Consider the following 14,603-nt stretch of genomic DNA (forward strand, 5'->3'; position numbering starts at 1 on the left):
TTAGATTTGCAAATGGGATCTCATAATGCGTAATCCACGCAGATAATGATTTCAATGCCACACTTGCATATAGCAACAATCTTGTTACACTAAAATTTTCTAAATTATCTCGAACAGAAAAACCACATATTCTAATGACATATTAACTCGCTACGAGACTTGGCTTATCATTTATCAGTTTTACAATAAATACAATCCCAACGTATTAAGTAGTAATTAAGTTCCAAGTTCTAATATAAACGACTCCCAGAACCCGACCCTTTTCCAACACTATCCCCCCGCCCCAAATCGCCAACTCGGCAGATAGATGCGTGCAATTCCAAGAGCTATCAGTTTAATTAACGTTCGAAACGTTTTCTTATGGACTGCCGCTGCCCGTCCGTTCGGTTGCTCGAAAGCAATAACTTGTTATTACCGTAGGGTCTTCGAACTATCGATTACATGCCGGCTGTGCGGCCAAACGATCGTTATTACGGATAGAGTTGTTATTGTCTGTCGCAAAAGGCACGGCGTTAGTTACGGTTAGGTTAGGTCTCGGTGGAAAAGGAAAAGAGTGGGTATTGGAGAAATTAATTGGAGCTATAGTTTCAAGGCTTTGAAAGCGGTTTCCGATCCATTACTACGATTCCGGAGCGCCAAAGCCCTTTCACCAATGATATAGGGGCGCTCTGTAACCACAGAGCATTAAAGACTCGATCGTATCGTTTGAGACTCCGGTCATTTCGAGCGCACTGCGTCTAATCGTTCTGGCTGTAGCACTAATGGCTGTTGACAGTCCTTTGCGTAGGCATATCTGACGCAAGTCTAACGACAAAACTGTTAGAAGCTAGTACATACAAATAGAAGGTGCATTATCTAACCCAGTGCGCTATATTCACTTGGTATCCTCATTTGAAAGACCTCCTGTTTGCCCAAACTCTCACGGCCACGAGTAATATGCTGGCAAAGAACCAGAGAAGACGACATACCCGGCCATGTTTGGTTCCGTTAAACTCGTCAATTTTGGTAAAACATGACCGGTCCCACCGGTGACACTCATGGAGTTTAATTGTACATAGGTATGTATATATTCGAACGTTGTTCCACCGACGCAGCGCAAACCTTGTAATTTACGAGCGGCCGATAATCTTGACTGACAAGCGATCCCATCGCGACAATATTGATTGCTCTCGTAATCCTTGTGCGCGTAGTGTCGTTTGCATACAATGTTAGCCTAGAATGTTGGATATCGGATAATTAATCATAGTAACGGGCGATATTAATTGATAAACTAGCCATGGCTGACCTTTGGAACTGTTCGGACGATAACTTTGGTAAATTATGAATATTTATTAATCAAGTTGGTCCGTAGTTGTAGAGTTGTACAGCTGACGCAAATTGCAGAGACCTTGTTTATAAAGTACCTAATCTTTACTCTCCGAAAATATATTTATATAATAATAATTCAGCCTATATAGTCAACAAAAATATCAGTAGGTTAGGAATAGGTACATAGTGAGATTAGTGAGTGGGCGCACACATTTACAATTTCATTTGATACGTCAAATCAAATACTCTCCTCTATTTGCACGTCTCTGGAATGTATCTGATGTAACCAATATTCCGTTCTTTTCGTACAATAAAGTGTTTACTTACTTATTTAACCTTGAGAATACTTCAATAATTCCCTCAAAATTGACCCACGCCGGTAGGTTTGCATGTGACAATTTTCCTTGTCTAGTTATGAGGCAATTTTCTAGCTATTAGCTAACTTAAGTAAATGTGAAGTTAGTAGAACATGTATCAGAAGTAGGATCCACGTGTAACGCCCACATGAGTCTCAAGATCCACAATACTTGAACTGACTTGCATTATGATTCTTGTTGAAGGAAGTAATAAACACAGGAACATGTTTTGTAAGTCCAGTGTACTGAATAAAATGTGAAGTGTTTGGATAAGTTGTATTTCAGAAGTAGGATCCTAGCGACTAGGACCTAATTCCTAATATTCTTATGTGCGATTTGTAAGAGCCGCAAAATAAATCATAAATAAACTAGAGGGCCGGGTGGACAAAAGCTACTTATGCTTATTATGATACTAATATAAACATTAAAGACAGACTCATCTTCAGCCATTAAAAAATTCTCGTCCGACGTTCAAATCTCAACGCAAAAACTGCTCGGCTCCTCATAAGAACAATACAGTTCACTAAAAAAGAGCTTAAGTACATATTGGAATTTCTTAAAATTAAACATATGTAGCATTGTTCGCTGGAGATTTATATTAGGTATATACAGTTCACGCAAGCTAGCAGCATAGCGTATCTTCACTGTTTTTTCGCGTAGTAAACTAAGTGTTTGAAAAGCGTTTACTTTATATAAATCCTGTGCTTATGAGCTCTCCGTGATTGTTATTCAAGGAAGGCACTAATAAACACCGCAACTTGTTATTTATCGCATCGGACAAGTCTTGTTTACGCGGTTGTTTGTGTACGGAACTTTAGCCGCAGCGGGGAGCCCAGTTTCTTCTGCCTACAGTTATGTAACCATCGTTCCATAAATTAGTGACGTCGAGAATGGTGTACGTAATTACGGAATTAGTGGAAACTAACGAAAACAAATATCACCAATTGACCACACCTTCACGCAAGTGAAATGAATATTCATTTGAATTGAATTCGATAAAGAAATGTAAATATAGTTCTACGAAAGCTAAATATACTTAAGCATGAATATAGGTAAATTTTAATTACAACTATATTGTTATAAAATTGTATGTACCTATGAGAATATCACAGAAGATTACATCACGCTCTCTTAGTTAAATTTTATATAATAGGTTGTTAAACTTGTTAATTAATAGGTTAAATTATTAACTGCAAGCAAATACAACGACTAGTTTCATGTGGCAGTTTATTTCTTCCAACTTTATAGCACAAACAGGGGTGCAAAGACAAATGTAAAACGTATTAAATCTGCGAGGTATAAGACAGTTAAGACACATGTGCTTTGACTGTGCCGTGTAATATCGCGAGTAAACTGCACGGCGCAGTCCTTATTTACACGGCTAGAACTTGTGCTTCAGAGTAGTATGTGCTAGCACCTGGAAGCGTAATAACGCTAATACTATAAGAGCTATAGACTGGCACTGAAGGCTCTGATTGTGTACTTTATGTGGGAAGGGTAAACGATGGTGGGCGAACGGAATGTAGGAAAAATGGCAATTCCCTTACCGCTGCAATGCGCGTAAAACAATGTAGTGTCATTAGATTATCAGATTTAAGGTGGTTCGCCTAGGTTACTCAAAACTTAACTCTCGCTAGATGGCACCACTTTTGCAAAATTTCAGGTTTTATTTTTTTGTGAAATGGTCATGGTATTTGTATACTTAAAAGTATGTTTCGCGCACTCTTTAAATAAATATTGAACTATTAAAATAAACATTGAATACTTCATTGTGCAAAAACCACCTTTTTAATTCGACGGAGTGTTGCTGTCACGCTTTTTCCTACTATTACTCACACATGCAAACAGTGTTTCCTTGATCCTTGTAGTAGACAATTTCGCACAACGTAAGAATGCTGCAATGGCGTTGCGGTATGTTCGTGGAAATACGTGCAAGAGGATTGGGGTTCAAGACTCAAGACTGATGCGAGTAGGTAATTTCTTTTTATTTATTTTTGTCTTTTTGTGTTATCTTACCTTTAAACGAGCAATTATTATATATATATATATATATATATATATTTATTTATATATTTGGATGATATCAGAAACGGCTCTAACGATTTCAATGAAATTTGCTATAAGGGGTTGGATCTCTTAGCTAGGTCTGATCTGTGAGAAAACGCGCATTTTTGAGTTTTTATATGTTTTCTAAGCTTTGGTCGGTCTCCCAGATATTCAATCTCATCTTCCTCGCGTGGGGTCCGCTTGGCAACTAATCCCAGAATTGGCATGGGCGAATTTTACGAAAGCGACTGCCCTGACCTTCCAACCCAGAGAGTAAACTTATTGGGATTAGTCCGGTTTCCTCACATTGTTTTCTTTCACCGAAAAATAGGTATCGGTATATAAATAGGTTCCGGTAAATAGGTATCAAATGATATTTCGTACAAAAGTTCCGAAAAATCATTGGTACGAGCCGGGGTTAGAACCCGCGACCTCCGGATTGCAAGTCACACGCGCTTTCCGCTAGGCCACCAGCGCTTCCCCCAGATATTCAGTATTATTTGGTATTATCAAAGACATATGTAACTTCGTATAAGACGAATAAAGTCTAAGGAAAAAACGTGCCTCGGAATTCAAGTAAAAGTCATTCTCGAATAGATGCCGCACACACCTTTAGCCTATCCTCGGCTAGATGGCGCGACGACGCCGTTTCATATTTAACAATTTTAACACATAGATATCAGTGAATGAACATGGATCAAAATGATATAAAAATAATAAAATCATTTATCCATATATATACATTTTTTGATAACTTTATACGTTTTCATTTTGAGTTTTAGTCGTGTGTCGATAGATGGCAGTAAATTTACAGTGACTACAAAATTTACAATGACAGGACCCCTCTATACTATCTATTCTTTTTGGTATTATCAATAAATTACTTTATCAACGTTTTCAAAAAATATATTCAATACCTGATTTTCATAGATTATGATCTACGAAGTTCGGGTACTTATTCTCGCTTCGGTCAATTAAGTACCTGCCAACAAAATTGCACTAAACATGACGGCACTCCAAATTCGCGCCGTGGTCAGCCCGGCAACGTCGGAAATGGTATGGCAACGTCGCAAATGTATCTGTACACGACATTTGTGACACACACATACGTAAAATTGATGAAAAGTTAACTATGATTTTTGCATGATTTCTGTATGAAACATTGTTTTCCTATTCATTTCGCGCAAACGAATATTCGAAAGTAGATAAATGCGGAAATATTTATGTACTAATAGTGTGTAGTTACTTAATGAACACGGATTGAATTTTGTATGAAAATCGAACCACCTTAAGAGCGCTATTACATTTCGGCGTTGAGCGAGTTTAGGTATTTTACGCGCTGCGGCAGGCCGTGCGAGCTCAGTACGCCGATCCCTTCTACCACACTCGCACTACAATGATGGATTAAACATTCTTGATCCTTCGCGAAGCATATTGAAATCAACCATAACAACACTAACTGTACTTAACTTTTAAAGTTCTAAAACTGTTATTTGGTAAGTACGAAAATACTAAATGCAGTGCAAATGTACATAGGGGCTGTTCATAAATTACGTCATCTATTTTTGTCGATTTTTGACCCCCCCCCCCCCACCCCTCAAATCATCCAAAAATCAAGCTTCGGATGAATCTGTTTCCTCCTACGTCATGTTACCATCATCCGATGTCCAGACCCCCCCCCCCCACTTCCCATTTGAAACGACGTAATTTATGAATAGCCCCATACTCGTACTTATGAAGGTATATTACTCGAAAGAAATTATAGGTACCTACTCGCTTATTTACATGTTTCGTCATTGCATTTGGTACCTATAGGTTGTAAAGTTTGTATCAACGAGGGTTTAAAAACGAACTGGTACTGAGGATCTGATGATGATTAAGGTGGTCACGGATACCAATCAACCATGTAGTAACATGATTAGGCTCGTTTGATTCGTCTCAACAAGATCTTTGACACTGAAGATACACAGGGTCTGATGATGGAGCTGGAAGGTGGCCACGGGTACCAGTCTATCATGTAACTAAACAACTTCGTGTTTGGACTCGTTTGATTCGTCTCAACAAGATCTTTGACACAAGACAGTACTCAGGGTCTGATGATGGAGCTGGAAGGTACCATTACCAATCAACCATGCAACTAAACCACATCGTGTTTAGGATCGTTTGATTCGTCTCAACAAGATCTTTGACACTAGGTGATACTCAGAGTCTGATGATGGAGCTGGAAGGTGGTCACCGGTACCAATCAACCATGCAACTAAACCACTTCGTGTTTAGGCTCGTTTTATTCGTTTCAACAAGATCTTTGACACAAGATAGTACTCAGGGTCTGATGTTGGAGCCGAAAGGTGGTCACCGGTACCAATCAACCATGCAACTAAACCACATCGTGTTTAGGATCGTTTGATTCGTCTCAACAAGATCTTTGACACTAGGTGATACTCAGAGTCTGATGATGGAGCTGGAAGGTGGTCACCGGTACCAATCAACCATGCAACTAAACCATTTCGTGTTTAGGCACGTTTTATTCATCTCAACAAGATCTTTGACACAAGGTAGTACTCAGGGTCTGATGATGGAGCGCGAAGGTGGCGACGGGTACCTGTCTATCATCATCAGCTCCATCATCAGACCCTGAGTAGTATCTTGTGTCAAACATCTTATTGCGACGAATCAAACGAGCCCAAACACGAAGTGGTTCAGTTACATGGTAGACTGGTACCCGTGGCCACAGTCCAGCTCCATCATCAGACCCTGAGTACTAACTTGTGTCAAAGATCTTGTTGCGACGAATCGAACGAAGCCAAACACGAAGTGGTTTAGTTGCATGGTTGATTGGTACCGGTCACCACCTTCCGGATCCATCATCAGACCCTCAGTACTACCTTGTGTCAAAGATCTTGTTGCGACAAATCAAACGAGCCCAAACACGAAGTGGTTCAGTTACATGGTAGACTGGTACCCGTGGCCACCTTCCAGCTCCATCATCAGATCCTGAGTACTATCTTGTGTCCAAGGTCTTGTTGAGACGAATCAAACGAGCCTAAACACGAAGTGGTTTAGTTGCATGGTTGATTGGTACCGGTGACCACCTTCCGGCTCCATCATCAGACCCTGAGTACTATCTTAAGTCAAAGATCTTGTTGAGCCGAATCAAACGAGCCCAAACACGAAGTGGTTTAGTTGCATGGTTGATTGGTACCGGTGACCACCTTCCGGCTCCATCATCAGACCCTGAGTACTATCTTGTGTCAAAGATCTTCTTGAGATGAATAAAACGAGCCTAAACACGAAGTGGTTTAGTTGCATGGTTGATTGGTACCGGTGACCACCTTCCGGCTCCATCATCAGACCCTCAGTACTACCTTGTGTCAAAGATCTTGTTGCGACAAATCAAACGAGCCTAAACACGAAGTGGTTTAGTGGCATGGTTGATTGGTACCGGTGACCACCTGCCGGCTCCATCATCAGACCCTGAGTACTATCTTGTGTCAAAGATCTTGTTGAAACGAATAAAACGAGCCTAAACACGAAGTGGTTTAGTTGCATGGTTGATTGGTACCGGTGACCACCTTCCAGCTCCATCATCAGACTCTGAGTACTATCTTAAGTCAAAGATCTTGTTGAGCCGAATCAAACGAGCCCAAACACGAAGTGGTTTAGTTGCATGGTTGATTGGTACCGGTGACCACCTTCCGGCTCCATCATCAGACCCTGAGTACTATCTTGTGTCAAAGATCTTGTTGAGATGAATAAAACGAGCCTAAACACGAAGTGGTTTAGTTGCATGGTTGATTGGTACCGGTGACCACCTTCCGGCTCCATCATCAGACCCTGAGTACTATCTTGAGTCAAATAAATACATATAGAATGTCAGGTCGTTTCAAATATTTTTAATCCTGTCCGGTAGTTTATTAAACTGTACCATTATAAATTATAATACTATAAAAACAGTGCTAGGATCAAAGTCTCTCGTTGCGGTTTACACGCACACAGTATAGCGTTTTACACGGCGCCCGCCGCACACAATGATAAAAAACCTCGTCGTCGCCGTTGAAAATGTGCGGAGCCGACCGACACACGTCCTGCCTCTACAAGCTCTGCCGCGGCACTGAGCTGGCGCAGCGCGCGTCATCGGTAATATAGAGTAGTTTTCAAAAAATTGCCAAAAAATTATAGTAGAATTTCATAAACACTAATGTATACCAACAGTATAAGCAAACGTTGCAGATTGCTTGAGTATGAAAATGACTTCGATATTAAGTAGATTTTCTTAGGAATTGACACTTGTTTCGGAGAGAAAATCGAGTTCGTTTTACTTTGATTTTCTCTTTCTCAAAGGTATGTAGGAAAAATATAGTTTGATATGCCTAAAGTACAGGGTATTAGTAATACAAAATAGCCAGGTTTAGCAGAGTAAAATTCTCAACATTTCCAAATAAGAGCTCGCCATTCAGTGCTTCACGGGGTTTTTCGGAAACGACCATCAGAAAAAAAATCATTACTAATTTAATAAGTCCTTTTTCTAATATTTACAACGATATTTATAAAGATAAGAAGACGCTTTTACTGGAACAAGTACTCATTGTTTCTAATAATGAGCGCAAAGTCCTGAATTTCGTCGACTAGTATCATCAATTTTGCATTATTTCGACTTTTCTTGTAAGAGCGCTCTTAAAATCGTGTGCGGCAAATGCATTGCGTTTATCGCATAAAACAAACGCGCGTTTCAAAGTTAGATCTTTTCGGCCATATTTTCTGACTTGTCATCTTGCTACTTCAAGTTCAAGTTCTCAAGTTCAAATATCCTTTATTCATGTAGGCCTACCAACAAGCACTTATGAACTGTAAATTATGCCATTGCAGCCGTTGCAAGGCTTGAGTTTTGTTAAAAATGGCGAAACAGTAACAGCACGCGTACCGCCTGCCAGTTTTGCCAAAAATGCCGAAACAGTAACAGCACGCGTCACCGTATCGCCTGCCATATCCAGCGGCCCTACATCCCCAGAAGCAAACTCCACAGACTGGTGGCAAACTCGGCAACTTTCCCCTGCGCGGCGGCCAGAACTTCTGACGTGTCATAATCTTGCTACTCGCGATGCCGATGCGAAGCTTGTACGCGTAATTGACTTTTAGTTGTGAATAATGTGATGGCAGCCATGTTATGAATACGAGGGTGTTTTAAACTCATTTTCTTTTTAGAGGTTCACTTGCTGAGGTGTAAAGGTGCATTTGTTTGCAATTTGTCACGCCCCCGGACGCTTGGTTAAAATGGACGTTATCATCATAATGTAACCGGTTACTTTACTTGTTTTATATTTTCTTGTATTTTATTTCGCTCTTAGTTTTTCTCTTCCTCTTTTAATTGCATTAAGCAGTAATACATAATGATGATGAGATTTCATTAATTGCCACTTTCTGGACCGATTGTTTCAATCCTTTAAGGGGCCGGTATATGACGTTTTCGATTTAGACCTCACTTTGTAACCATAATTTGTTCAATAAATGTTTAATAATTGCATTAAATTACACGTAAATTTGTTCACGAAGAAACCGTGTACCCACTCTTCATGCCATTGTATTTTTAATTTGCTGTTATTCTCTACAAATCGACACTAAAAGTATCAAAAAATCAAAATATGGAGTTCCGTTTGAGACGGAAGCAAAACAATTTTGTCTTTGACAGTAATTGAATTATTGTATGATTCTGAAAGCTAGATAATTCAGCTACCAATTTATTATCGATTTATATTTTTACTCACAAAGACAACACAGAAATTCAATCTCAAATGTAAACTTTCGAACAATTTCCATACATTGACGACATCACTCAAAATTCTTCTTCAAGTCAGATGCCCGTTGGGGCTACACCGGAGCACACGTGTACTTCTTCAAATGAAAATGACAGCTTGATTTTCTTGCTTTTGACAATTATATTGACATTAAATCATATACGCACACGAGAAAGTATACCAGTAGATAAATTGTATTTCATAAAATAGGGTACATAAATATCAGCTCGCGTCTCATTTAAATTTGATTTGCTGTTATAATGGTTGAAAACCGCAGTAAACTATCTTAAAACAATACGATTACAGTCGAATTTAAGTATTATGTTCCTTCAAAACTCGCTTAAAATGAAAAAAGTTTAAAGACTCATCTTTACTGATTGGGATCAATTTTTATTATGCTGGTATCATTTTGCGTCAGTTTAAAAACGTATTTGACTTCTGTACGTCAATGAATTTTGATGACAATTGTAATCTTGTATTATATAATAGAACTTTTATCTTAAAATAATGCCTATTAACAGGAAGAGTTATGTAATTCGTATAAGTAATACCTGAAAGTCTTGTACCTAGATCTGTAATACCATGGATTGCGACGAATAAATGATAATGATTATGCGGTTCGCTCCGTCTATATGTATAATGCGTGTACGTGCTGTTCTCTGAAAATCTTCAAGAAAAAATAACGGCTAGACCAGCACTAAGTACTAGCGAGTTTTTGCGGCTTTGAAGACCGAGATGAAGCTTACAGGCCAATAGCGCTCTAGTTATTGTTATGTATACCTATGTATCGAATGTTTTATAAATTACCTATAAAAAGCAATGTTTTATTTCGATTAGGTCTACATTTTGTGCATATTGCATATCTGAAGTATTTTCGCACTAAACTTGAAACTTTCGTTGAAACTAAATAAAATAATTATTCCAAATGTACAGTCGCCTGCAATTTATGTTACACAACGAAGGCCGCAAAAATATCTGACACGATCTTATTTGTAGAACCATAAGACCATGTCACATATTTTTGCGGCCTTCGAAGAGTAGGTACCGACATTATCACCAACTTTGCCCGCTTATTTTTTAAAACGAATTTCTCAAAAAACATCAAATCATATGACTTTTTTTGCTCAGCACGTCCATTGTGATCAAACGCATCAGTTTATTTAAAAAAAAATATTTTTTATCGTGTTTTTACTAATTTTTTTGCGTTTTAGAGGGCGGGCAAAGATATCCGGGGTTTTCGCCAACATTGCCCACGTCAATTTGGTATTCAAATACAGCTCGTATGATGATGATGTCTAAGGATCACTTAAAGGTTTTGGGCAATCCTACCATTCCCTGTTAATAACTTAGCGATAAGTGTAAAAACTTTAAAATAAATTTGCTGGGCAATGTTGCCTACCCGTTTTTGCCCATTTCCAAATAAGGCTCGCCTAAGCATTTTACAATCTCAATAGACATAATCTATGCTTCATGTGTTATAACTCAAACCCGGAAATATTTGTCAAAGAGTTCTCAATTTTTTCTACTTGCATTCATTATTTATCAATTTTTTGCCCGCCGAAATATACCCTATATTAGACAACTCGCTCAAACTCTAAATTCCCAAGTCAAGTTATGCACAAGTTTGGTATATAGTTTTGTCAGAAATATAACCTATTTTCTACTAAAAATAGCAGGGTGGCCATAACTATTATAATTTTTTCTACATTAACGAATTTGTTTAAAATTGTCGTTTTGGGCAAAGTTTCCCTGGAGGCAAAGTTGGCGCTAATGACGTAACATATTATTGCAGGTGACTGTACATAAATGTTTCGGTGATTTTGAGATTATTTTTCAGGTTAGTTTACTAACAATTAAGTTATGCAGATACCGATTTCGTGAACGTATAAGTAGTAAGGTACCGCTATTGTTTAGCGATACCGATTATTTTTGAAGGCTATACCGTTGAAATATAAAGATTAAAGATATTAAAATTACAGCAGGGACAACCATTTTTTATAGGTGTACCTAAACCATCATTGGCCGAGCGTTAGCAAAGGTCTCCGTTTCAGCTTGGGCAAAAATGCTTTTGTATGTTCTCCTTTGCAGATCACATTTCTCAATTGATTCTCGTGAAAATTTGTAAGCAGGTTCGATAGAACTATTCTGTTTCGCTTTATTCGCCAAAATGGAAATGCCACCCTGCTGAAACTTTATTTATTTAAATTCCTATTGAATGGATTTTGCACCTTATGACAAACCGTATAGAGTAGTAAATAACATTTTACATCTGACTTAATGACATCTTGTTTTATTCGCTTTAATTGTACAAAACGCGTATCTCGACAAAGCAATATTAGGTAGTAAAACAGTCAACAATCAAATTAATTAAATAGGTAAGTACGTCACGTGTGACATGAACAGACAAGGAAAGCAAGATTAAATGCATTGTTTCTCTTTCATCTTTCAATGGAACGCTTTTACCCTCAAAGGAGGCTAGTGGTCAATACTAAACTAAAAGTCCAATCTTAAAAAAAACATGATGGGTCACTGACCTGTCCCAGTAAAGTGAGGTAGTGTGCGTGAAGTGCGCTTGTGTGTGAAATGGGGTAAATTGACAGAATCTGAAATTTTACCCACCGCTACCGTCGCCTTAAACGCGTGTTTTTACTTCAAATACCCATCGTTTCAGGTATTATTCAAAGTTCAAAGAAACTCTTGATGTTAATTTTAACATTATCGAATAGGTCAGATCACATTACAATATGTAGATCAAACGTAAAGCCGTCGTAAGGCCTCACAATACTAAGAAATACAGAATTTCTATTCAACCAAACGGCTTTCCAAACTTATAAGTATTCAAGCGTTGTATAAGACACAATGTGAACAAAGACAATTCGCGGCATGCCGTCGCCATCTGTCGAACAATCGCACGTTGTAGAATACATTACAGGCCGTTACGCCATCATGCGATCCATTTGGCTAAGTGCTGGAGTGCCCGTTCGATTCCCGCAGTGGCTCGGAGATGATTATAGGACGTTTATCTCGTGATGGTGTGTTTACACAGGATACGCTGAATAGCCACCTCAAACGGACCACTTCATACGTCCGCAATATAAACATAAAAAGTAGAAGAAAAAAGACGATTACGATGGTGAGGCGTCGGCTTCTAGACAGGTTTTTTGTATGCTTCTAAAAATAGTTACATGAGAAGTTTTTTCAACGGTATCTAATTTGCTAGAACAACTGTGTAAAGACAGCGTTGAAAAAACACCGCTGCAAACTTCGCCGGCAAACATCCGACTCCCGCGTGCAAAATTAACCATAATCCTTACAAAATAGAGAACAATCCTCATTTAAAGACATTAAGAGAGAGGGCCTCGGAAAGTTATAATGAAATTCACGAGCAATAAAACTTCCCTTTTGACTAACCCCCAGATATACATTCGCGTCAAGTTGCGAAGCGGCCAGACGACTCCCGAACTTAGACAAAGAGACTAACTTCCATTAAATCTTTTGCAACTAAGTTTCCCGTCCCCGCCTGACTCTTGTACTTACCACCTACATATAATATTATAGGTCTAGCGCGCACCCCGAGGCACGGTTGCAACTTCGGCAAATTTCATACTTTCCGTTATTAGTGATAGGTTCTCTGAGGCATTTATCACGATAATTACTTGGAAAGAGCGGGTCTAGAATCATTTAATATGCACAGCTAGCTATGAGAAATGTTATGGGAGCTATAAATGCAGACGGTTTATGGTTCGTTTTGCATATTTTTATAGCATGTTTATCTTTCCTTCATATGAGTAAGCCTGCGAGTTTCGTGAATAATTTATAGGCAACTAGCAACAGAGTAAAACTTAGCACTCGGAAGTATATAAATATAAAGCTATGCGGTTATATACGAGTCCTCTTGGCGACAACTTTCAGGGTCAGCAGCGAAGAAGTTTCTCGGCAAGGGAAAGACAAATTTAACAAGAAACGTGTTTCACATTATTCATATCGAACAGTTTTGCTGTGGTTGTGTTTGATATCATGTACGACGCCGCCTTTATCAAGCCGTCACGTATGCCAAATTACTGTCGATTACTGTATTATCATATATCAAATACCTAACTGAATTAGGCACAAACTGCCAATGAAACACGATTATCAATGCAAGTCCCTTTTGTGTATTTATCTGTAATAGTGAAAATATATGTAATCAATAATTATTTTAGCTATGAAATGTTTACATTGACTAGCATTTACTACGCTGATCTACAATTGTATTATGTAAAGTATTGCAAATCAATTTATGTCCATTCCAGCTATCGGAATGACGTAAATATTGCATGCAGTTTTGTATAATCCAATAAGAATTTCATTCAATACAACAAGAGTGATTATTTATCAGTAAGCGACGCAAGCGTCAATAGCGACGACCATAAAAATTAAGGAAACATACCTACCTGATCATCAAGAAAATATTTCCGAAAAGGTACAAACAGTAACACTCAACTGTACATCGGTGAACCTTATTACAAAAGGCATAAGGTCCACCGATGTACAGTTAACAGTGTGGGCGATGGTTATAAAAACGACTCCATAAAATATCAAATTAAAATGGCATAGATATCAAATGACATTCCCCAAGTTCCCCAACATAATCCATCAAGCTGAAAAACGTTAAGCAAACTCGGAACGCATGCAAAGTAATTAGAAAATGTTCACGTTAACCAAATAGCAGCGTGCACGTGCATGCAAACCGCAGGCGACGGCCATAAGCAGAGTAAGTAGATAAGTTGGTTAAAACCGGAGATGGGTGTAACATGTTTTTGACGGATTAGTTCAAAGTTCCGTATTCCTGCATAAGCTGGAGAACTAGCGGCGAACTAGCAAGTTGCCGTGCTCGCAACTACGTGTATTAAAATTGCATTATAACAATGCTGTAGAATTAAATTGCCTCGACGTGAGAGCCGTGTCGTGTGAATTATTCTATGACGCAACGGCGGCGTCAAACAGTTAGGTGTGGACATATTAATTGGCTCTCACTTTTCAATACCTATTAATTACCTTCTATCAAGCTAAGGACGAAAAGGGTTACCATATTTTATAACGCGTACCATAAGTTACTCGC

At 38.6% G+C, this 14,603-nt stretch overlaps 1 protein-coding gene across 4 annotated transcripts in view; it reads right to left on the reverse strand.

Annotated features, from left to right (window-relative positions):
* LOC134801032 (C-terminal-binding protein) overlaps window positions 1-14,603 on the reverse strand; it is a 135,963-nt gene that overhangs the window by 71,587 nt on the left and 49,773 nt on the right. The window lies entirely within an intron of this gene.

Source organism: Cydia splendana, chromosome 21, assembly GCF_910591565.1.
Source record: "Cydia splendana chromosome 21, ilCydSple1.2, whole genome shotgun sequence".
Classification (NCBI taxonomy): domain Eukaryota; kingdom Metazoa; phylum Arthropoda; class Insecta; order Lepidoptera; family Tortricidae; genus Cydia; species Cydia splendana.